This window comes from Lissotriton vulgaris, chromosome 12 (assembly GCF_964263255.1).
Source record: "Lissotriton vulgaris chromosome 12, aLisVul1.2, whole genome shotgun sequence".
Lineage (NCBI taxonomy): Eukaryota > Metazoa > Chordata > Amphibia > Caudata > Salamandridae > Lissotriton > Lissotriton vulgaris.
In genome coordinates this window covers 542,092,792-542,116,917 of record NC_141700.1, presented here as the reverse complement: position 1 = coordinate 542,116,917, position 24,126 = coordinate 542,092,792, and the positions used below count along the sequence as shown (strand labels likewise).

Genomic DNA, 24,126 nt, shown 5'->3' with positions numbered 1-24,126 from the left:
GGGGGTGGGTGAGAGGGTGTGTGAGGGTGAGAGGGTGTGTGAGGGTGAGAGGGTGTGTGAGGGTGAGAGGGTGTGTGAGGGTGAGAGGGTGTGTGAGGGTGTGAGGGTGAGTGAGGGTGTGAGGGTGAGTGAGGGTGAGTGAGGGTGTGAGGGTGAGTGAGGGTGTGAGGGTGAGTGAGGGTGTGAGGGTGAGGGGGTGTGAAGGTGAGGGGGTGTGAAGGTGAGGATGAGGGGGTGTTAGAGAGGGGGGTGAAGGTGAGGGGGTGTGAAGGTGTGAGGAGGTAAGGAGGTGGGTGAGGGTGAGGGGGTGTGAGGGTGAGGGTGGTGAGGGTGAGGGTGGTGAGGGGGTGTGAGGGGGTGAGGGTTAGTGAGGGTGTGTGTGTGAGAGGGTGAGTGAGGGTGAGTGAGGGTGAGGGGGTGTGAAGGTGAGGGTGTGTGAGGGTGAGGGTGAGGATGAGGGGGTGTGAGGTGGTGTGAGAGAGGAGGTGTGAAGGTGAGGGGGTGTGAAGGTGAGGGGGTGTGAAGGTGAGGGGGGTGAGGAGGTGTGAGGAGGTGAGGAGGTGTGTGAGGGGGTGAGAGGGTGAGGGGGTGTGAGGGTGAGGGTGGTGAGGGGGGGTGAGGGTGGTGAGGGGGGTGAGGGTGAGTGAGGGTGTGTGTGTGAGGGTGTGTGAGGGTGAGGATGAGGGGGTGTGATGGTGATGGTATGTGAGGGTGAGGGGGTGTGAGGGTGAGGGGGTGTGAGGGTGTGAGGGTGAGGAGGGGGTGAGGGTGAGGGTGAGAATGGGGTGTGAGGGAGAGGAGGGGGTGTGAGGGAGAGGAGGGGGTGTGAGGGAGAGGAGGGGGTGTGAGGATGAGGGAGGGTGAGGGGTGTCGGGGTGAGGGAGGGTGAGGGTGTGAGGGGGTGAGGGTGTGAGGGGCGAGAGGGGGTGAGGGTGTGAGGGTGAGAGGGGGTGAGGGTGTGTGAGGGTGAGGGGGGTGTGAGGGTGAAGGGGGCGAGGGTGAGTGAGGGTGAGAGGGTGAGAGGGGTGAGGGTGTGAGGGTGAGTGAGGGTGAGAGGGTGTGTGAGGGTGAGAGGGTGTGTGAGGGTGAGGGTCCGAAGTAAATGGTGGCAGGGCAGACATCATAAGACAGAGAAAAGAGACTGCGTGGTGACTGCGTTGGTCAGTTTCAGAATCAGGAGGGTCAGAGTCAGCATAGTCTGTGAGAGATCAACGTGTCTAGAGGCAAAGCATAGCGGATGTAGCATTGCAGCTAGCAGGTCGAGTGTTTTCAAGCTGTGTCCCTAGAGAGATGGCAACACAGCAACAGCATTTGAGGAGCAAGGCTACTGTAAACAAGCACGGTAGGCTTTCACTTTCGTCCAGAAAAAAAAACAAGAAAGGTGCAGAGAACTCCGAACAAAAAACGGCTTCCCCTAGAAATGGAAAAAAACCAAGCTCTCGGCATGGGGGAGCGGGAGCGCATTCCTTTGAAGTCTGAGGGGGGGGGGGGGGCGGTGGAGAGGCTTGGGAGCAGATTGAAGTCTGATGCAGAGGCTCAGACAAATGATGCGGTGCAAGCGGCTTCCTTTGAAGTCTGATGCAGAGGCCGATGGTGTTTTATGTGCACGCACCTGCCTCACACGCCTGACTCATATAAACTGTACGCGATCCGCAGGCTAGGTAGACTTGCTTACTATAATCTCGCCTATTCAATCCGTAACGGGATAGAATAGTCGAGACCTAAAAACAGTCACAAACTATAGGTAGTGCTCCTAATATAACTTAAAAATTGGATTTTATCATCCAAATCATATGACTAATAGTCAGAAATACACTTCCTGGTAAATTCAGTGTGCGTATTTCACCAAACCACGATCCAGAGGAGAAGTGATGCAAGCTAAATCCGATCACCCACAAAAACTAGTCCTAATCCCTCGTGTACAACGAAATGAGGACTAACCGGTCCTACCCCGAGCAATGCCCACAGAAGCGATTATCTTCCTGCTGTAAAGTGGGGCAGTCCCAATAGACCCATATAGAGGCCCCAAAGTATATAATAAGTAAACATTTGAGTTTATACAGCTCCAGTAGGGTAAAATCGGTTTGTTGCAGACACAAGATGCCAACCCAGAAACAGCCCCTCATGGAGGTATTGATGCGTGAACAACATACGAATAACATATGTTAATATATAAAAGGAATAAAACAGGTACTAAAAAGCAGCCCTGATAGACACCCCTAATAAAGGTTAAAGATTCAGTGCACTCACCCTCCATACCATACCTAACTGATGCACTATCCCACTCATGCAATACCTGCAAGAATTAAACTATCTGGTAGGGCAGCTCGAACTAAATAAAATACCACAGAGTTTAGAACGATTTACCCAATCAAAGGCATTGCTGAGACCCATAAAGGTAAGATATAATATTCTCTTTTTTTCAATCATAAATTTCCCTAGCTAGAGATGTAGGTTCAGGCACTGCTCTGGAGTCCCAAGGCCTTCAAGAAAGCCATGCTACACAAAAGATCATGTATCTCAGCCAATCTACGAGTGAAATGCTTTAAAACTTGGTGTGATCTTTATGTAACCCCCGCACGCATATATCGAAGGGGGGGGGGGGGGGGGGGGGGCGGACGGGGACAACAACAGGGATACATTGTCCACGCTGTGGGTTGTTGGCCGTGGATAGCACACATATGTTTGCTATATGCCCAGGTCTTTCCCGAGTATTATCTAAAATTGAACAACGACTGTGGTCTATATTGGGTTACACTGACCCCGCAGGCTATAATGTTGGGAATATCTAATCAAACCATGGAAGAAACTGACAGAAAAATGGTGTTTATTGCAATGGTGGTATTTCGTTTGTGTTTGGCTACGGTATGGCTTGATGTAGATCCCCCGATAGAATATGTTTTGTTTAGTAAATATTAGCTGTATATAACTGGAAGATTGCGGTGTACAAAAGGAAGGGGAGGCAGGCAGGGGAGAAATTGTCCTCTTTCTCCCTTTTTCTTATTTTTTTCTCTTAGGAGGATGGATCCATCAGGGTGGGGGGGGGGGCGAAAATGTGAAAAAAATATGGGGTATCAGCCACAGCCTTTCTTTTCTGTTGTACAGGATACATGTTATCTTTTGTTCTGCGTTCTGGCATCCCAATAAAATAAAAAATAAGAAAAATAAAAAATGAGAATATCATTTATTGGCCCCCACCCTCAATTCTGTGTAAAATAACATGCCCCACAATCTTGACCATTGATTCCAACAAAGAAACCAGTCTGTAACACCGGGGTTCCTTTCTATTTCCTTTCTTAGAAATGGGTACTATGCAATATGTTAGCCGTGAGGCAGGTATTTTCTTGGAGAAAGGGACTTTAGGGAGGATAGGTGTCCATAAAGGGATAGTCCCTTAGTACAGGTCCATCGGTACCACATTAGGGCATGCTGCCCTGTTAGACGGACTATCATCAATAACGTCCTCCAGACAAAAAGTAATTTTCAAGAGAAAATGAAGATTAACAACCTTCTCATCCTTCCCCAGATTGTCCCAGCTGGAAATAAAACCGACTGAAGTAACAGTGCCAACACTCGGGAAGTATATTAGACCCTAACCCCTCTGTTGTTACGTTACTACAGCCTACCTTTATTTACAATGTTCCAAAATTTCACAGTGTCCTTCAGTTTACATGCATGCGCAAGATTCTCTCACATTTCCACCTTGATCCCCAATTTCCTGATTTTAATATATTGCTTGTATTCCAGCCTGGCAGCTACCACCAATATCTATCTTATTTCTGGGATTACACCTAAGTGCTAGGTGTAACCTTTTATTTGCAGCTCTACATGAGCGGTCAAACTATCCTGGATAGGGGCTTCTTCCAGGTCTACGGCTGCCATTAATCAGATGACCGAGCTATTCAATTTCCCAATAGCTGATCAGATTTCAGATGGAGAGGGAATATTATGCAATAAACAATCCATAAACAGCCCTCGTATGGATGCCACTAGAGCAGCCAGCACAGGTGGAATATGGGTTCTTCTCCAACTAACCCTATGCCCATTATCCTTTATGCCCAGGTATGTTTGCCCTACAAAATTGTCAGGACACCTATAATCAGGTGCATTGAGTGCCAGTTCTGTTGGGTAATGATAAGTATGCTCATGTCCCTTGACCCCCCCTCCCCTCACCTCCAACCTCCCCAGAAGAGACAAGCCAGCTCAAATCCTCTGTAACAAAATTATAATAGATCACCGTATTTTGACCTCAGCCCACAAAACTGGTTGGCTGCATGAATAAGTCACCCACTTTCTCAATGACACTAAGCAAACCAAAATTTAAAAGGATCTCTAACAGTATCAACCCTCTACAATCAGCAGCCTGGTCACATAAATGGTGTTCCCCAGTGCAAATGGATCTGTTAAGGTGGTATTTGATATTTTTGCATTAAAATTCCCATCTACTATAGCATGAAATTCACTGGGCTTACTGTGTGTTCAGTGTTTTAAGGTAGTCAAGACAGAAAATGAGACACTGATCTATCAGCCTAGCTCACAAACAGGGGTTGTAAAAATCAATAATGAAAACATTAAGTTTATTGAGAAGAATGACCCATACAAAGGTCTATGTGTTGGGTGGAGCCTGCAGCATGGCATGTTGGGATGTTGGGGAGGAATACTGGTGAAGGTGAATGGGGGTTCTGAGGGACGACAGTTGCTGCCTGACTTGGAGGCCAGTGGTTGTGTACTGAATAAATGTGTTACTACTTACAGACTCCATCTTTTCAGTGGCAACGAGGAAAGGATCTTCAGTCGACAACAAGATCTCTTGCATTTTTCTTAAGTTAGTCCTTTCTATTAGCTGGTTGCACATTATTTCATCCTTGAACTCATGACAGCTACAAGTGTCTGGCAGTGTTCTCAATGAAGCTACAAAAATCAACTGGCTTTGTGCACTGCTAGAAGCATGGAGCACTCTGAAATTTATATGAGGGAAATGAATACTTTAGCAAAACCAAGTGAAGTTCAGTTGGTCGCTAAAAGTGAAAAGCGAAATGTAAATTCTGGAACTGATAAACCTAGAAATGCTAATTCTCGTAATGATAGAGTGAATGAAAGTAGTAATCTGTTGTGTTTTTGATGCAGAAGAAAGTCTCACTTAAGAAATGTGAAAATTTGCAGTGCTCTTAATTCAATATGTTATAAATATTGAAAGGGTCACTTTGCGAGTGTATGCAACGCTTCAACGTGTCAGAGACCCCGACCTAACCCAATTGCTAAAGTACTTGATGAAGGTATTTTGGATGACAAGAAAAATGTTATATTGATGTTATCTTCCTAAGGGTGTGAGGAGGAAAGTGTATCTGAATTAACCACAACTGACATGGTTAGGAAAAGGTCCGCATTTTTGTATCATATCCATCAATGAAAATGATGTCAAGGTAGAATCGGGTTCCCTATTCACACTGATGTGAGTTGCAACATCTTCAGGAAGAACGGTTAGAAGACTTGTGCATCAAAGTTTTTGCATATGATGGGAAATGGAAAAAGGTAGATGAAAAAAATGTATGCTAAGTTACAATTGGATAATTGTACCATCACTACTCAGGTTTACATAGTAAAGAATGGGTTGAATCAACTGGGGTGGAACGACCACGGGGAACTTGAAATAATTTTAGACTACAATCATCTCGATCTGGTACTGGCCGGGAGTACATTTTTGGAGTCTGCTATTGGAACAGTTTACCATGTAAGTGCTCAAGAGTGGGTGAATGAATGTTCGCAGGTTTTCAGTGATGAACTGGGAAAATTTAAAGGTTTAACATTGTGTAGTGTTGAAACACAATCCTCAACCTAAAGTACACATGGTCCGCAGGATTCCAATGAGTTTGACGAAGGAGTTGAAATCAGATTGGATAAACTATGTAATTTGGGAATTACTGAACTTATCGAGGGATCAGAGTGGATAGCTCCAGCAGTTTGCACACCTAAGTCGGATAAGTCCTTGCGACTGTGTTGCAGTGCGCAACTTAAACTCGAACATTTGGGTTGATCACCAACCTCTTACTAACATGAATGAAATGTTGGTGACTGTAAAAGAGGCAAAAGTGTTTACTTCTAAAGACATGTGAGCTGCCTATATTTAAATTATTTGTGGATTCTGGGCATCTGAACTCATTTGTGACGCCCAAAGGGGTTTTTCATTATGTCCGTATGCCATTTGGCTTACCATTAGCTTCCTCTGTATTCTTGAGATTTAGGAAGAATTATTTTAAGGACATGGAAGGAGTCTTTATGTTTCCCAGATGGCATACTGAGTCATGGGAGGAATGATGACGAACATAATGTGAGACTTAAAAAGGTGCTAGATGTCATAGGTAACAGCGGACTAACACTGAAGAGAGACATATGTAAGTTTCTTTGCCAGGGGGTGGATAATTTGGCCCATTTTATCTCTGAGAAAGCCATTGAGTCAAAATCAAAATTGTGGAAGCCATAAGAAACGCATGTGCGCCTAGTAACAAAAACCAGCTAAGGTCCGGTCTTCGTTCCTTAGAGCACTATGTTATGTTAAAAAAATATTTATAGAGTGCACATACACCATACGTTTTCTTGGCGCTCCATATAAGGGGTAGCCTGCTGCTCGTTGATTCATTCATACACCTGGGAGAACAACTAAGTTTTTAGGAGTTTCATTATGCCAAATTTATAAAATATTTTGCAAGTAAATCATGTTTGCGAAATGTATTGGAAAAAACATGTAAAGTATGTATGAGACACTGAATTTCAAGAAGTTTTCGAATTTGTTAAAACAGAAATTGTAGTTGCCAAACCACTAAAACTTTTCGATACTGGGGATAGAAATATAATTAATACTGACGTTAGTAATTTAGGCCTAGGTGCCGTCTTAAAGCAAAGGAGAAGTAATGGCAGCAAGGAAATAGTGGCTTTTGCTTCTAGAGATTTGGGGGGTGCAGAAGTCTACCATAGAAAAGGACCCTCTTGCCTTGTGGAGGTGTACCCAATACGTCAGGAATTTTGTGTGGGGAAAATAGTTTATTCTCAGAACTGACCATAAACCTTTATTAGATATATTCAGCACCACAGGTGGTGGGAGAGTCACTCCCCGAATAGTGAAGTGGCAATACAGACTTCAATACCATCAGTACACTCTTAAGTATGTTTCAGGAAAGAAACATTTTGCGGCAGGCTGTCTGGATTATCTTTAAAGGAGGAAAACTCTGTTCAAAGTTTGGTTGACAACATTAAAATGGTGTGTACACTGCACCCGGTGGATGTTGTCATAAATAGGGCACTCTCTGAAGTGGAATGGAAACGAGTGTTGATGGAGGAAGTTGACATTCAAGCAGTCATGGAGTACTTGCATCAAAGATCGCCCAGTTCCAAGGTACTGCAGGAGAACCTTATTCCATGAAAATGAATTGTCAAATTATCGGTTGTGGTGGTGCAGGGTTGATTTGTTGGTGGTGCCGGAGGTCTTCAAAGTAAAATTCTCCACTTAAATCACAATTAATTTACAAGGGGCATGTTGGAATACGTGCCATGAAGCGCAGGCTTCCCAAAAACTTCTGGCGGCCTGGTGTGGATAAACAAGTGGAACATCATGTCAGGAATTGCTGTCATTGTGCTCTCAGTGATAAGACACAAGTCACCCTTAAAGCAATGGATTAGTAGAGAGAGTGAACCGTGTCCTGAAAGATCAGTTACAATTGGTGCTGATCAATGGATTGGAGTGGAAATCTGTTATCAGAGCTATGCTATGGGCTATTAGAAGAACCCAGCACATAAGCACAGGAATATCACCCTTCACGTTGTTGAGAGGAAGGGAGGCGGGTTTAAAGCCAAGTAGAGAGTGGATGGGCAGGAAGTGTATTGATTCAAGTAAAATGGAATGGTTGGTTGACATCAGGGAAGCTGTTCAGAGTAAGTATAGTACAGAGAATGATAAGCACCGGACACGTTCTATCAGGGTGGGTGACTTGGTCAGAGTTAAGAAATCAGACCAGATACACAAGGGATAGTCACTTTTTTTGCTCCTGTTCGTGTCAAGAAAGCCAAAGACCATGTAGTGGTATTGGACAATGGTAAAGTGTGGAATAAATTGAGCGTGTAATTTGTGCTGAAATTCGTGTTTGAGTTTGTCCGTAGCAAGTTTGTGGGAAAACGTTCTGCAGATATTAAGTCCAATGCTAACATATAAACTTTTCAGCGTTCTCAAAGGTGCAAGAGCAAACCCACGAAGGTCAAGGATTTTGTAATGTAAATGTCATCATCTTGTGTATTTTGATGTAAATGTCTACATAGGTGTTTCCAATAACTCATGACGTGCACAAGACATGTGCAATTGTTCTGTTAATGGTAAATGTCCGCTATTCTGGATTTATATAGTGCCTATAGAAAAGACAACTGACTCAGGGCATTGTTGAAAGGCAGCAAAGGCACAGAAATCAATGGGCCCTTTGCAGAATTTCCATGAGGAGGTTAGCATTAACCTCCTTAATGGAGCGAGGAAATTCCGGGGGAGGGAATTCCAGGACTTCTGAAGTTATCCAAACCACAACCGCAAATGACAGACTTTCCTTCAGTAGGAGGTCCTAAGGGAGATTCCAAAGGAAGACTCCTGAGAACTAATCAAGCCACCGGCACTTTCTAAAGCCAAATAAAGCCAGCATTTCTATAGTGAGATGGTAGTGAATTACCTGGCTCTTCATCATCCTTATTGTGTGGAATATATTGAAGAACGGTGTGGAAATCAGATCCATGTCCTCCAACCTCCGGAGGGACTGTTACCGAAACAGTGGATTTGGAGGAGAGCTCTTATTGTCAGCAGCATTTGCGTTGGTAATTGTATACATCGACATGGTGCAAGCTCTAGTTATGTTTCAGGATCCAAGACCAGATGGGATTCCGCTGAATCATAGCCCACACCGACTGAGGATCAGACGTCTGCAATTCGACACAGAAATTGAGACACGTATAGTTAACGGAGTGGCTGAAATCAACCAAGATTAGTTGGTGCAGCAGGATAGCTCGAATGTTTAAGTCTGACTAGAGGTCCTGGAAGCTCCATGCGGCTGTAGCGCACGAGAGAGTGCCAGAATGAACTTTGTGAGAAGTTGGCCCGATATGTGATGTCCACTATTCTAGTGGGCACCCTGTATCAGTCCAAACAACCCTTATGGTGATGGTTGTAAAGTCAACCTTATAGACCAGCTATCCTAGTGGTAGCATGGACAAAGCAGTCTTAGGCTAATACTTCAGAGAGCATGTGAAGCCAATTGTTTGACCAATAATAACCCCTTGAATACCAAATGAAAGGACACCACACAAGGTATATATCAAATATATATGTATTTATTACTAACACAACCCCTCTGCACTCTTTATTAGGTCAGAGTTCGAGATGCAGCACAAGTGACTCAATAAGCATACTATAAGTTGCACAAATACAATTCTGCCCTAGGGGCCTCACGAACCATATACTAAGTAAGTGGTATAAGAACCACTTCAGGAAAGGTGAGTAGGCCTAGGGCCTAGGAAATCGCAGTGACTACACTGAGTAACCAAAGGTTAGGAAGCAGGAGTCCCACAGGATGTGTGTGCAGTGTCTAAACACACACGCGGTTTCTCATAGACTTTCAATGGGAACGTAAAGTTTATAAAGTAGTTGATTTCGGGCACTTCCGGATGGACTACGGGAATACCCAGTTAAACTAGGACACTTGGATTGTTATTACCCACGGGAGCACCGGAGTACTCGAGTTACCTCACCCAGGGAAGCCGGGTGCATAGGTGTTCTTTCGTGTCGGGTTTCGTAGTCGAATCCTATGGAGAGCTGAACTAAGGTGCTGCAGGCGACCAGGAGGAAGATGTCCGGCTGGATCCAAGGGTGGATCAGAGCAGTGAAGAACCTGAAAGCAGAGGGGACAGAGTCTGGGTCACTAGCCAGTGACCAGGAAGGAACCAGGAAGGAACCAGGCGATGTCGAGCTGCAAACAGAAGAAGAAGTGAAGCTTGTCTCTGCAGCCACGTGGAGCAGGAGGCGTCGACGACCAGGAGCTGGATACGGACTGTCCCGCAAAGGATCTCACTGTTGGTGGTGTCTGCTTCCAATTGGAGTCAACAAGCCTTGGCAAAGGCAACCCACGCAGGAAGGGAAGATCGGCTTCTGTTTAGACCAGCAAGGTCTGAGGAGCCTGCCCAGAGCAACCAGGCAAGTGGTGTTGATTCACAAAGATGTCTTCATGAGGGCCACTAGCCAACGGGCTAGCAACCGCGAGGAGAAATGCAGGTGCACAACTTCAAGGACGCCTCAGAAGCTGCACAGTTATAACAAATCATATCCTTATAAAGGCATAAGAATCATATCCATATTTAGTAATAGCCAATGCAATCCAAATACGGCAAGGCTACTTCCTTAGACTCCTAGAAAGTACAACGAGTTCTTTTAACAAACCAAACCTCCAGTAACCTGGGAATTCCCCATGCTTTTGTTTTGATTTGTCCTAGAACTCCTGCGAGCACTGAAAGAACGGCCAGTTCTTAGTGACATCTTTTATTGACGTCTTATGTCCAACCTTACGTCAAACACGGCACCTTCCAGGTATAAATATTCCAACGTTTGCCTTAAGCAACACACGGTGGTTTGGAGCAGAGCGGCTATCTACTTATCCGAAGCCCAGCTGATGCGAGTGCCGAAGGAAGCCGTCCCTCCCATTTTGACGCACTGAGAAAGACGCTGTCTTTTTCTGCTGCTGAGAAAATCCAGCTCCAGTGTTTCCAGTCACCCTTGCGGGTTACTGGGAGATCGAGTCCTGAGAGCGAGATACAAGACCTCCTTCATTCTAAAACCAAGGTACAGAGCGGATTAGATCCTTAGAGAATTCTTGAGTCAGATTCTTGGCAAAACTAACTTAACTTAAAAACTCCTTTACTCCATCCCACGTACTAGGCCTAGGTTAGGTACACTGGGGTAGGCGTATTTAGAAACATCAGTTGAGTACGTTTAGCCAACTTTTATCATTGTATGAAATTGTATATATTTTATACCTTTTAAGTATCATATGGCTCAGAAACCATATCAATGCTTTTACAGTATTATTTCATAATACTCCTTTTACTGTACGCACTTTATAACAAGTATTGCAATTGTGGCAATTCATTTGTCTTGCATGACAAAGAAGACTGCTCAATAAATAACACCTTTTATTGAAAACGCCCGTCTCTCTATTTCTCTGCACTCTGGTGAAACTAAGTATGCACGATTGACTGAGTGAAATAGCTATCTACTGTTTTCACACGACTCCGGAGATATACTCCTTATTATGGGGGAGCAAAGTTGTCATGTTTATGCGGTTGTCAGAAGCTAATCCCTTCTTGTCTAATCAGGGAAGTTAACTCCTCCCTGTTCATTCGAGAAAGTTTCTAGTGACCTCTGAGCTAGCTGGCAAACCTAATTAAGTCTAACATATTCAATAGAGACCTAGTCAACCTCAGTCCTACGTCTAAACTATCGTTTATGTTATTCCAATGCGCAGAGCCTATTGGGAAAATAGGAACTACACTACAGACATTTCTTTTAACTTGACATTAGACCTACCTGGCCAGCACTATTTTAACCAAGACCATCTTCGCTTCTTCTGTCCTCTATGTCCCTAGTAGCCTTCAGGTGAATCAAGGAACACTGGTCATATTACTTCAAGCCATGCTTGGCACTGAGGCACCATTAGAAGTGAAATGGGTCAGATATCTGCCTAAGGCAAGTTTTTGTTGAAGAATTTAAGAATCTGGTGAAAATCAAAATTAGTATGAGCTGTAGAAAAGCATAGTTGGGCATGCTAAAAGAAGATCCAATGTCAGCGTGGAGTCGTGGTGCCTTTATGGAGCTCCGTGTTATGTCAGGAGGCAGGACGGAGTCACAATGGAGATCAATGGTATAAATTGGCTGGCAGGAGCAACTACCAGAGTTTCCAGATCCAGCCTGACTGGTACGGAGATTGGCAAGGAGAAGAATCTGCAGTTAGAAGTACGCATCAAAAATAAAATTACTTTAAAAAAAAACATTAAACCATTACAATTCTCATTGAGCCTTGACCGCATACCTGTTATTTCTATATTCTCTTAATTGGTATGTGATGTAAGCCTGCATGTTTTTAGGTCGAGCCTGGGCAGCGCATGCACTGCTCTGCAAGGCGTGCTGTATTCAGGTAGGGACTTGAAGCTCCGCCCATATTTTTCATTGGCTTGTGTTATTGTCCACTGTAAGCTGTGGCTGTTCATTGGTCAATAGGCTTAGTAGTCCCTCCTTAGTACTGCCTGGTCTCATTTTGTAACCTCCCATGGCGACACCCCCGTTACGTGTTGTTACTCAGTAGGCTTTAATTACAGCCTCCGAGCACTATTTTCTCATATAGCTTTGTCCTGCCTGCTGTTGAAGGCAGACAAGACACTCCCTATCCTAAAGCTCTTTTTAAATTATTTATGCACGAGCGCATTTGCAATGCAATAGGTCTCGCATTTTCGAGAGTTTCAGCTATTGGCATTGTAAATGACAATGCCTTTTATGTATCTGTTTTAAAAACAACACATAAATAAAAGGCATTTTCATTCACAATGCCAATAGCTCAAACTCTCGTAAACGCGAGACCTATTGAATTGCAAATGCTGGTTTGGAAATGTGAAGCAGCACAAGAAACAATTCAAATAGGGGAAAATTATACAAAAATAAATAAATGAAGAAAGAAATAGACACAGAGTCTGACCATGTTGTTTATAAGAAAAATTATACCGTGGTGGTGCTGCTAGAGGTTACTGCAGGTGTGTGTTTCACCATTGTATATACATTCTTAAAAACGTGCATGTGTATACACTGGGTGCTTGAGTCTGGGTATGTGAGAGAGTACACGAGTGAACTAAAATCAACTAAACATATATGAATATAACGCTGAAACAATCTAGCGAATGCAGTTTCTTTCGGGGAAAAGGAAAATGATTTTTTTTAAACAGTGGAAACGTTAAAATCGTTGCAAGTAGCGGATTTCCACGATGACATGATGGCTTCAGAAACCATAATTACAGGCCAGCTGGGAGAGACAGCAATTACGTACTGTTCCATCGGATCAGCAGTATTTCCTCCTCTTTTCCCTCCGCTCGGGCGGACTCATTTCCCCTCCCACCTTCACTGTGGCGAGGATCAGCTGGCGCACACGAGAATGAGTTCCCTACTACTACACTCGGAAGCCTGGCCAGCAAGCAGGCAATCCATCTGTAGTGACGTTAAATGCCTGGCGTCTGCCAGTAGCAAGGAGCAATATGGCAGACAAGAGACACCTAAACATCACAAACAGACGCGCACCAACCAACGTTACCTGGAAACTATCACTAATATGAATATACATGCTGTTTGTGCTCCGTCTGGCTGCTTTCCTGTTCATAAATTTGAAGTAAAAACGAAACACAATTCATAGTAGCGGAGCAATACTGTACGTATGAAGGAACAATACAACATTTTTTTAATGGAAAATGGCTATTTCATGAATTGGACAGAACCTCTCTGAATTGTTACAATATTCTTTGCAAAAAGGGGGGGGGGAGGGAAATGGATCGTGGGCACTGTCCAATAATCCACTTTGAGGAATTTCCCCTTCGATTGTCAGAATTTCGGCTCCTGGAAAAATAGATGTTCAAGAGCACCATGTAAATTGCAAGAAACATTCCCAAGCAGGCAGGAGACCTACCTGGGACATCTTCACTAAGGTAAACGGAAACCAGCCATGTGCTGATGCATTGTGGCCCTCCTCCAACAGGGGCAGTCCAGCCAGGACTGCAGGCCAAGCCCCCTCTAGATATGGAAGCACTAGCACACCCAGACCGGATTCAGGCAATGTGGGCCTCACCAGAGAAGGCAGCTTGTTTTCTATGGTACAATGAGCCCAGTTAACAACGTTTGGGCATACCCATCACACTTCTCCTATTTAACCAACAACACTGCAAATACCTGGCCAAGTTCACTACAACAGCCTCCACCTCTCCCAAGACCCAACGATCAACACTTCATCGGAATTCGCTCCAGGAAAGACATTTTGCACAATCAAACCCCCTCCACAACACAATTTTAGGGGTAGGGTGGATCTCTTAACCTAATTTCATGCCAATGCCAGTCATAACAGAACACTGCCTTGAAGGAAGTCTCTACAGCCTCATGACCCTTGCTTTGCTTCATTTACAAGGATTAAATGTAGATACAAGTCTACAAAAAGAGAATTGCTAGGCCACAGCTGCAATACTAGACATTTGACGAGTCATTTTATCCCTGCAGCCAAGCTGCTGGCACTTTTCAGTGTGCCCGGCAACCTCACACAATCTGACAATGCTTCTTTTACGTCACTCCAAGATGGCCAGATGACCTCTCAGTCTTGGAAGGCTTCAGCTGATCTTGGTTTTATCATATCCGTCAGCTCCATACGGTCAACAAACCACTGCTTTATCTCGCCAGGCTAAGCTGTTCACCAGAAGTGTTGCTAGTCTTTGCACGTCATAGCAGGTCTTTCCATGTCAATCTTGCGTTCAGTGTGCCCAGCAGCTCCCTATCGTCATGCCCCAGACTTCTGCTGTTTTTTGCTCACCAAGAGGCTGCTTCTCATCCTACTACTAGGCTGCTCGTGATAAGTACTCACAAAACCAATGGTTCTGCCTTTAAGCATTATCTTTGCCAATGCTTGTTTATCCCTGCTGATACGGAGTATTGTAGAACCCACCCCACTTAAAATCTTGTCTCTCTCCCTCTCTACATCTTCCTTGCATTCTCTGGCAGACTTGCGCTAGATGATAAATCAAGAACAAAAACAGTATCATTGTGGTCAAGGCACCAACAAAGCCGAAATCAAATGGGGAATAATCCTGGATCACACCAGGAAAGATGGTTCTAGTTAATTGGAAATGCCTATTTTGTATGCCTGAGAGACAGTTTGGGTCAACAAAGGAACAATTCACTTGGTGTGCGCGAAAGACAAACATTTAAGTCTGTCTAAACTTAGTAGTGTTTTCTTGTCACCCCTATGTTACAAAGGAATGCAAACACACCAGTGAATACCAGTGAGCAACTTGCTGAAAAACACAGAAAACAAATAGTTTCTTTTGGGGAAATGAAGCATCTGGTTAGACGCTCTTAAAGGGCCAGTTCACAACTACCAAGAGCAGATTCGTATTTTAAGACCATGTTACTGAAAACAAGCAAATTAACTCTGAGGCAGAAAGTGGATAAGGCATAAGTGCCATAAGGATAGAGCTTAATTGAAACTTGGGCAGTGAGACATGCTAGCTGGAGGACATTGATTTGTGCACTATAAATTCATTTGCATGGCATATAGACTCTTGGACAGCTGGGCTATGATACAAAAGTTGCATTCTCGACACTAAGAAGGACCACAGCTCTAATACCACTGTTAGGATCGAGTGTTCTTTTATTTTTATATTTTATTTAATTCTAACAATGTGTTTTCTCATTTTCCTACCGAGTCTTTAACGCTTTAAGTGCAAAGTTGTCTTCCCATGGAAAAAAGCCTGTATTTTTTAAGCTGTCAATAAAAGACACAATTAGTGTGCCACTTTTCAAACACAAGAGGGTGAATAAAACATACCCTACGCTTGCTATTTTAATTTAACCGGTATAACAGAATGCAAAAATATGGGTCATCCATAAACGCTGTGCAAAAAAGCAATGTTCCCCAAAAAGATAGCAGAAACAAAATCATTATTATTCCCAAATTGAGGTCTTTGAGCTTTTTAAAAATCATTAACAGTTTTAATCTCCAATCAAAACTTCAATTGATCAACTTTTCCTTTTTATTATTTTTTGTAGATGCATGCCCTTTCTCTGGTGTCAAGAGGGAAGGAAAGCATATGAGAAGCCACCAATCTTGGGAAAAGAAAATAAGGACACATCATCATGGATTTATAAAGCGCAACAAATCACCCCTGAGGGTCTCAAGGAGCTGGAGTTGCTAACTGCTTCGTGGTGATCTGTTCATGCTGTCGCAATGAGGGGAAAACAAGGCAAAATCAGTGTAAATGAAGGAAAAGCAAGGAAAAGGCACTCAAACAAGCATTGGCATAGCCAATGGGCATCACTTTTGGACCTTATGAGTGTTTAGTCAGAGAGCACATTAACCTGGCAAGGGCAGAAGGCATACTTCTGAGCACTGGCTCTGCTGAGGGGCCCGGGCCAGGTGCACAGAACCCTGTCTGCATAAAGCCCATGAGAGAAAGGGCACTGGTTAGGAGAAGCAGGAATAGGATGACAAACAGGAGCTGAAGGACCATCACCACAGTCCAGGACCAGAGCAGTCGGGTGATGACAAACACAGAGATGCCCAGGACAGCCACAGTGCACCTGGGCTTTGGAACTGGGGTCCCAGACAGACCACGCCAGAACAAGGAGGGGGCTTCAGAGTGGGCTGTGTATACCGTGAGGAGAGGGTACTAGTGGATAGACAGGGGCGAGAGCGGCATAGAATAGACAGGAAGAGAGACAAGAATTGGTAGTTTGTGCACGAAATGCTGAATGAACTCCAGACAGAGGAGCAGAAAGTGTGTGAGCGAGAGAAAGAAGGGGTGTGTGAAAGCAACAGGTGATAGATGCATAAAGAGGAAGAGCCGCGCAGAAGACACCCCAAAAAGAGAAACGAATGGGAGTGAAAGAAACAGAAAGAAACTGTGATGGAAGACCTGAAGTCAACCACATGAGAGAGGCGGGAGGAGTGTGTGACAGAGTCAGAGAGAGAGAGAGAGAGGGGTGAGAGTACAAGAGAGAGAAAGGGAATAGTTGCTCTTCCCAAAGAAAACTTATTAACCTCAAAGTAAGGGCAGGTGTTCAGAGAGGCAATGACCACCCACCACATGTAACAAGAGACCACTCTGTGGGCGGGGAGTACTTGTAACAAAAGGACATACAATGGGAGGGGAGTTTATGAAACAAAAGAACATATAGTGGGTGTGGGGTTTATGTAACAAAAGGGTATGCTGCAAGAGAAAATGCTGTGAGCGGGGAATACTTGTAACAAGAGAGCATGCAGTGAGTGGAGAGTACATGTAAATAGGGAACATGCTGTGGATGGGAAATACCTGTAACAAGAGAGCTTGCTGTGGGTGGGGAGTACATGTAACAAGAGAACGTGCTGCAGGTGAGGAGTACATGTAACAAGAGAACATGCTGCGATTGGGAATACATGTAACAAGAGAACATGCTGTGAGTGTCAAGTATTTGTAGCAAGAGAGTATAGTTTAGGTGTGGAGTACATGTAAGAAGAGAACATGCTGTAGTGGTAGAGTACATGTAACAAGGAAAGATGCTGGAGGTGTGGATTGCATGTGACGAGAAAACATGCTGGAGGTGCGGATTGCATGTAGCGAGAGAACATGCAGCATGGGAACATATTGTGGGTGGGGAGGACATGTAACAAGAGAACATGGCGTAGGTGTGGAGCATGTTGTAGGTGTGGTGTACACGTAACATGAGAAAATGTTGTAGGAGGGGTGTACACATTTCAAGAGAACATCCTGCCCAACACTATAAACTCCAACCAGGGATAAAAGAAGGGCCAGATCCCACTGCACTTTATTAGTTCAACCAAATGATCTTTTATTCACTAGAAAGAAAGAAAGCTAAACAAAAAAGTGGATGTCCCAGGTCTAACAATCATGTTTTCTCCAAAAAATACTGATGCAAATCAATGCCATCCCAGAGCACCATGTGAGGGCCTCTGTGTGAACACATATCCACAGCGGTCTACCGGCCCTGTGCCCCGGGGATGCCTTAATGCCACGAACAGTAAGCATGCTGGGACGTGTAGTTCTAATGCCCCCTGTATAAATTAGGACTAACAAATCCCAGCATGCACAGTGGTGTTCTGTTAAACACCATCAATCAATCAATCAATGTGAATCGGCTGTTGAGATACTTCGGGCCCATGTTGTGGAGAGCCTTGTGTGCATGGGTGAAGAGTCTGAACGTGATCCTCTTGCTGACGGGGAGCCAGTGCAGGCCTTTCAGGTGGGCAGAGATGTGGCTGTGGCGAGAGATGTCCAGGCTTAGTCGTGCTGAGGCGTTCTGAATGCGCTGGAGTCTTTTCTGTAGTTTGGCGGTGGTTCCAGCGTAGAGGGTGTTCCCGTAGTCCAGGCGGCTGGTGACGAGGGCCTGGGTGACCGTCTTCCTGGTCTCGGTGGGGATCCATCGGTAGATCTTTCGGAGCATGCGCAGGGTGTTGAAGCAGGATGAGGAGACGGCGTTGACTTGCTTGATCATCGTGAGGGAGGAGTCCAGGATGAAGCTTAGGTTGCGTGTGTGGTCCGTTGGCTTGGGTGCGGTTCCCAAGGCGGGGGGCCACCAGGAGTCGTCCCAGGCGGAGGGAGATGGTCCGAGGATGAGGACTTCCGTCTTGTCTGAGTTCAGTTTCAGCCGGGAAGGAAAAGGGCATCATTCGTGAGCCAGGTATATAGAAATTGGCTAAGCCTGCAGAAGGATTAACACTTACATAGACTGGTACTCCTACGGTTATTGTGCACACTGCATAGAATGATAAACTTAAAATCAATTTATGCCTCTGCATAGACAACCACGGTGCCCTCCTGAAGTGACTCGCGAGTCACATATAATTACTGCTTCCCTCAGCATTGGCTGACACATACTCTCATTATGCATGGACTAACACACGTGCAATCACAGTTATCTTCGCATAGACTGGCTTGTGTAATAACACTGTGGCTATTGCATTAAATGAATCACTCACAGTCTAGGCACGATACCCTCGTGATCAGTGATCAGAAGACTTTCATGCAGCCAAGCTGCCTCATTGCATAAATTGCTGCGGCAACAAATGATGGCCAAAGTGCTCAATAAATCAAACATTCACCTCCAGTCAAGAGATCAGGGTTAAATCCAATGTTCTTTTGCTCAAGCCGCCAGTTTGAAACCAGCCATATGGAAATCAGTCTGGTCATTGATAGATAGCTTTCATGGTACCCGCTGGTTAGGTTGGCACATGTTAAGTGATGGTACACCACTGCATAGACTGGCACACATGCATAAATAATAGGACAGAAATACGTGTCCCACCCTGCATCATATGACTATAATGCAATGAAGTACGAGACATTAGAAAGGGAGCTCGCCCGGTTGGTCCAGGTGCCGGAGTCTCCCTTCGCTGAGCCATTTGCCACCCTGAGTTGATGGGCTGTATGGGTTTTAGCTCCCGTCGAACGACCCAGCTCCTGGCCGTGCTCTGCAGTCCAATGATTTAGGTCCAGACTTACTATTATTTTTTTTAATTTTCAAAAACCTTTATTAAAAAGGATAAGCAACACGTCACAGTACAAGTCGTCATTGCAGCATGGATGCGGTCACAGTTACATTAACCCTTTACATTTTATAACAGAAATGAGGAGGATGTTAGACCTGAAAGGCACAGTGCCTGACCTAAGACGCCCAGTCAGAATTTAAGATGGACTGTTAGGTGTATGTGAGGACGGGTGTGGCAATGGGGGTTTGTCGGCAGCACTAGCATCCAGCGCGTCCTCAGCGGGGGAACCAGATGGTGGGCTATCTGGGGTGGCTAGGCGCTGTAGGTAGGAGATGAGAGGGGCCAAAATGTCAGGGGGTCTGCTGGCAGCCGGCATCAAGTCCCAAAATTCACCCAGCAATGTCTGACAGTGGGCAGAGTCATCCAGTCAATTTTTGACCTTCGGTGCCGGTTTACGCCCCCAGTGGATTGACACCCTGCATTTTTTTAGAATCAGAAGCATGGCGGTTAGTTTGCGGCTCGCATCAGATACAGGTTTTACATAACCTAAGAGGCATACCAGGGGATCGGGGTGACGTGTTCAAGTGTGATGTCTCTGATGGCTAAGCATACGTCCCGCCAAAAGGCAGAAACCTTGGGGCACAACCAGGCTAGGTGTGTAAAGTCTGCCGCAGAGGCTGAGCATCGCACACACCAATCACTTGTGAGTAGCCCCATTCTATGTAGTGTCGCAGGGGAGTGATAAAATCTGTGCAAGTATTTCAAATGTATGAGCCGCAAGCGATAGTTTGGTCTGGTTGCAGCAGTATAGCCAGACCTCCTGGGGAAGGTTTCTGCCCAAATTGTGAGTCCAAGCAGTGGGGGCACGTTCAGTGCCAACAGAACAGGCGGCCAGTGTAAGAGCATAAAGTCTGGTGACCAATTTACTCGAGGAACTAGAGGCAAGGGGCAACTCAAGGGCAGCAGGTGCTGGGGAGGCCTAAGGGAACGTAGGGTTTGCCTCCCTACAAGTCGCTCTAATGTGGTAATACAGTAACCTGTCCATTGGACCGGCATCGTCAGAGAGGACGAAGAATGTATTGTCGGGGTAGATATCTGCTATGGTGTTGAGACCTAGAAGAGAAGCGCGACAGGCCATGCCTGCAGTCTGTAATGGGGAAAACGCTGGGTTACTGGCTAAAGTCATGGAGGGAGCATAGAGTGTGCTGTCACCGGTCTATTTCCGAAGCCCATTCCAGGCCCAGAGTAGGCACTCAACTGTGTCTCTCACCCCGCGGGTTTAGGTGGAATGAAGAGTGCAGTCTGAAGTGGCCATGGGGCAGCAAGGTCTGCCTCAACTGTGAGGCTGAAAGGGCCTGGGGTACAACCAAAAGTGGAGAAAGTTGGCTTGGGCGCAGGTCCAGACTTGTGACTAAAGGATTATGATCACTTTCTTGTGGTTTTATATATCGAGACTCCGAAGACAAGTTGCCAAGTGATTGGACATAAAAATGTAGTCAATTGTGGAAATGTTCTTGAATGTGTGTCGCCTCTTGTTGCCAGGGCACTACTGAATCTGATCTGCTGACTGTAAGCTGAATGACGTAAGAAGGTCATTGAGTTCTTCTTGCTCCTTGCTCATTTGCAAGACGTTGCAGTAGCTGCCAAGGGATTTAATATTAAAGTCCCCTGCCAGTATAACTTTGTGAGAAGGATGGGATTCAATGATTCCTTTTATACTAGCACACAAGGAGCTCATGGTGCAAACTCCTTGGGTATTGCGAGCGACAGAGTAGCAATTGATAAAGATCAAAGGGGCCTTCTTGCTAATTTTAGAACCTTCTATGGCAAAGGCTTGCAGATCCCTATGGTCTGTAAAGGTGGGGAATACGAGATTGTAGCTGATTGCTTAAGGAAAGTCGAGAGATCCCCTGAAGGCCGTCCAAAAAAGCTTGTTTGCACTGCTGATTGAAACACTTTGTTGACTACATATATTACCATGGGGTTCAGTGATCACACTCCTGAAGGCTTAAAATGTTGTGACTTGTAAGGAGTTTACGACCAAACTGGGATCATAACGTTAAAGCCACACCCGCCAGATTCCAAGAGATGATAGGAAGCTAGTTTTTTAAATTCCTGCTTTCTCTGCTGTAGGCACAACTGGGCTAGAGAGGAGGGTGATTCCGTTTTGCTAGGTGGAAGAATGAACAAGCATTTACAATGCAATGGTTTTGCCTTTGTTAAAGTTAGAGCTATTGGCATTGCTCATGACATTTTTATTTATGTTTTTTTAACATAAATAAATGGCATTGTCATTTACAATGCCAATAGCTTAATCTCTCGCAAATGCCACACACAAACACCCACAGAGAGCCCCCCCACACACACACAGCGCCCCCCCCCACACACACCCACACAGAGCCCTCCACACATACACCCACACAGAGTCCCCCCCCCCCCCACACAGAGCCCCCCCACACAGAGAAGAAGTATGCTACATTAAATGCGAGTCACAGGGCTTTCTACAACATCGTTGATGAGCCGTGAGACAGTAGTGACATTATAACACTCTGGCTTTAGATCTCATCCACAGAGGATACCAGACCCTTCTGGTGTACATTAGTTATCATTCTGTGCAGTCTGTATTCGATCCATCAATCTCGGCGTCACTGAAGAGCGCGAGATACCCGGAAAAATAAACTGCGCGCGCATGACGCAGCACCCACCTCCCAATCCTGACAGGAGCCGTTCAACACCCCCTTCATACGCTGCGCGAGCCTCCGCAAGAGGCTGGTGTGGCGTAAAACAATGCAGCATTGCAGCTCTGTTGACCCATAATAACCTCCTGGCTTGCAGGCTAGCGAGGCAGCTCAGCGGGTCAATGCGCCCACTTAAAAGAGGTCGGCGCAACCGGCATGCGAAAAGTTCCAGGCCCAAGGGCCGACTCACTCATTATTTTTAATGTAGATGAAATAAGTAAACGCCCGATCAGTTTTACTGCTCGAGAGTTTGATTTTGGACTTGCTTTACAAAACCGGGGAAAGTGCGTCTATATTTATGATCGCTATTTATTGGGCGAAAAATTTGTTTTGCTAATAAATCTGAAGCCATTTGACAGAAATATATAATTTTACAACAAACACAACCAAACTGTTGTTGTATACGCAGTCAAAGTGACCACGAGTAAGGTTACTACGCTTCAGAGCGCTGTGGAGGCAGGGTCAGAGACAAGGACCAAAAAAAAAAAACAATTGAGTTAAATAGTATATTTTCTTGGTCTTTCTCTTAAACGTAACAGCATACAAAATAGAACACAAACACCATACGCGAGACAGGAATGTATGTTAAAGTAATCTGTGCAGATGTACTACTGTTCTAGTGGTAAAGCTTATTTGGTTAATGCGATCACTACAGAAGTCTGTCTGTGCAAACAGAGATTCAGATCTTTATCTTGGTTTGTGTATATGTGCATTTATAGTGCTAGGATGTCCCACCCTGCGCTAGAAAGCACAGTGAATATGCAAGTCAGAATTTAAAAAATGCATTACACAAAAAGATACCATGTTAAAGTCAAAACAAGTGCTGTCAAATGTTTATTTAGTAAAAGGCAATCGTGCTGCAGCAAGTGCACACCTTTTTCATACGTTCCAATGGAAGGGTGCACTCCAGAAATGAGCTGCAACGTCTATACAGTGCTCTAAACAGAGTAACTGTCACCATGAAGCTTTAAGTGACTCCATCAATTAAAGCTCCTGCTGGCTCCCAAGCAGCCTTTAGATCTACTGATTGCTGAACCAATTGCACACATTTGCATTTCTTTCAGGTAGCAGGCACCATGGAGAGAGAAGGGCCTGCCTGGTCCTTAGCTGTCTGTCTCCCTCATCTCCCTTTTCAGTACAAAAGAATCTCTCCTTTCCTTCTAGCCAGATGCAACTCAAGGCGGACATTGGCTAATAACCAAGATAAAAAAATCTTGGGAACGGTGGTTCATATAAATCCCACCCACTATACCCTCTGCTTGTTACGTACTGGTAAAAATTTGTAGCTGGCTAAAGCATGCATGAAGTGTGCAATACCAAAAAAAACGTTCTCCCTTAAATTCAAGACAGAAATATGGCTGCACAACATATCAACTGAGATAAAATTCCCACATTTTAAAATTAATGGTTTGGGGAGGAAAATGGTAAAACTATCAATAAGCAGGTCACTGCCCACTCTGGTATTACCCACGGATGTACTTAAGCTTCCTATTTCCCACCCTTTGACAGAAGTGAACATCACTATACGCTTATGGTTTCTTCTTAACCACCTTTTGACAGAAGTGACCGTCACTATCGAATTAGTCCCTACTCTGGATCTCTGTCGACCTCGCCATCTAAAAGATGTAATCTGGAGTCTGCCTCCTCACAGCTTGGTCACAACCATCCCGGGCATATATAAAAATAGTTCACATTTTCCAACTCAATCCACAGGTTACATTGGCTCATGCTACAATTGTCTGTGGGCGCTGGAACACTCAGTGGCACCTTTGCACTTCTACTTAATATAGACAACAACTCAGTGCTAGATAATATAAGCTTCATTGCTTTACTCTTCCAACAGGCTACCGTATCAACATTTTGACTAGAGACTAGCCATCTTTCCAGCTGCAATAAAACATTAGCTGCTGTGGCACATCTTCCATACATCTGTAATGTCCAAGTCGGAAACCACAGAAAGTAAACATACTACAAGAATTTCTGCCATGGTGTGATGTGTTATGGACAATTTATTGTGTTCTAGGCTACAAACATCTATTCTTACACAATGACAGAGTTCAGATGCAGCTAGAGTGTCTTGGGCGGTACCA

General features: G+C 44.9%; 1 protein-coding gene across 2 annotated transcripts in view; it reads right to left on the bottom strand.

Annotated features, from left to right (window-relative positions):
• Positions 1-24,126, bottom strand: part of ARHGEF11 (Rho guanine nucleotide exchange factor 11) — a 1,046,032-nt gene that overhangs the window by 879,070 nt on the left and 142,836 nt on the right. The gene's annotated exons all lie outside the window — the stretch shown is intronic.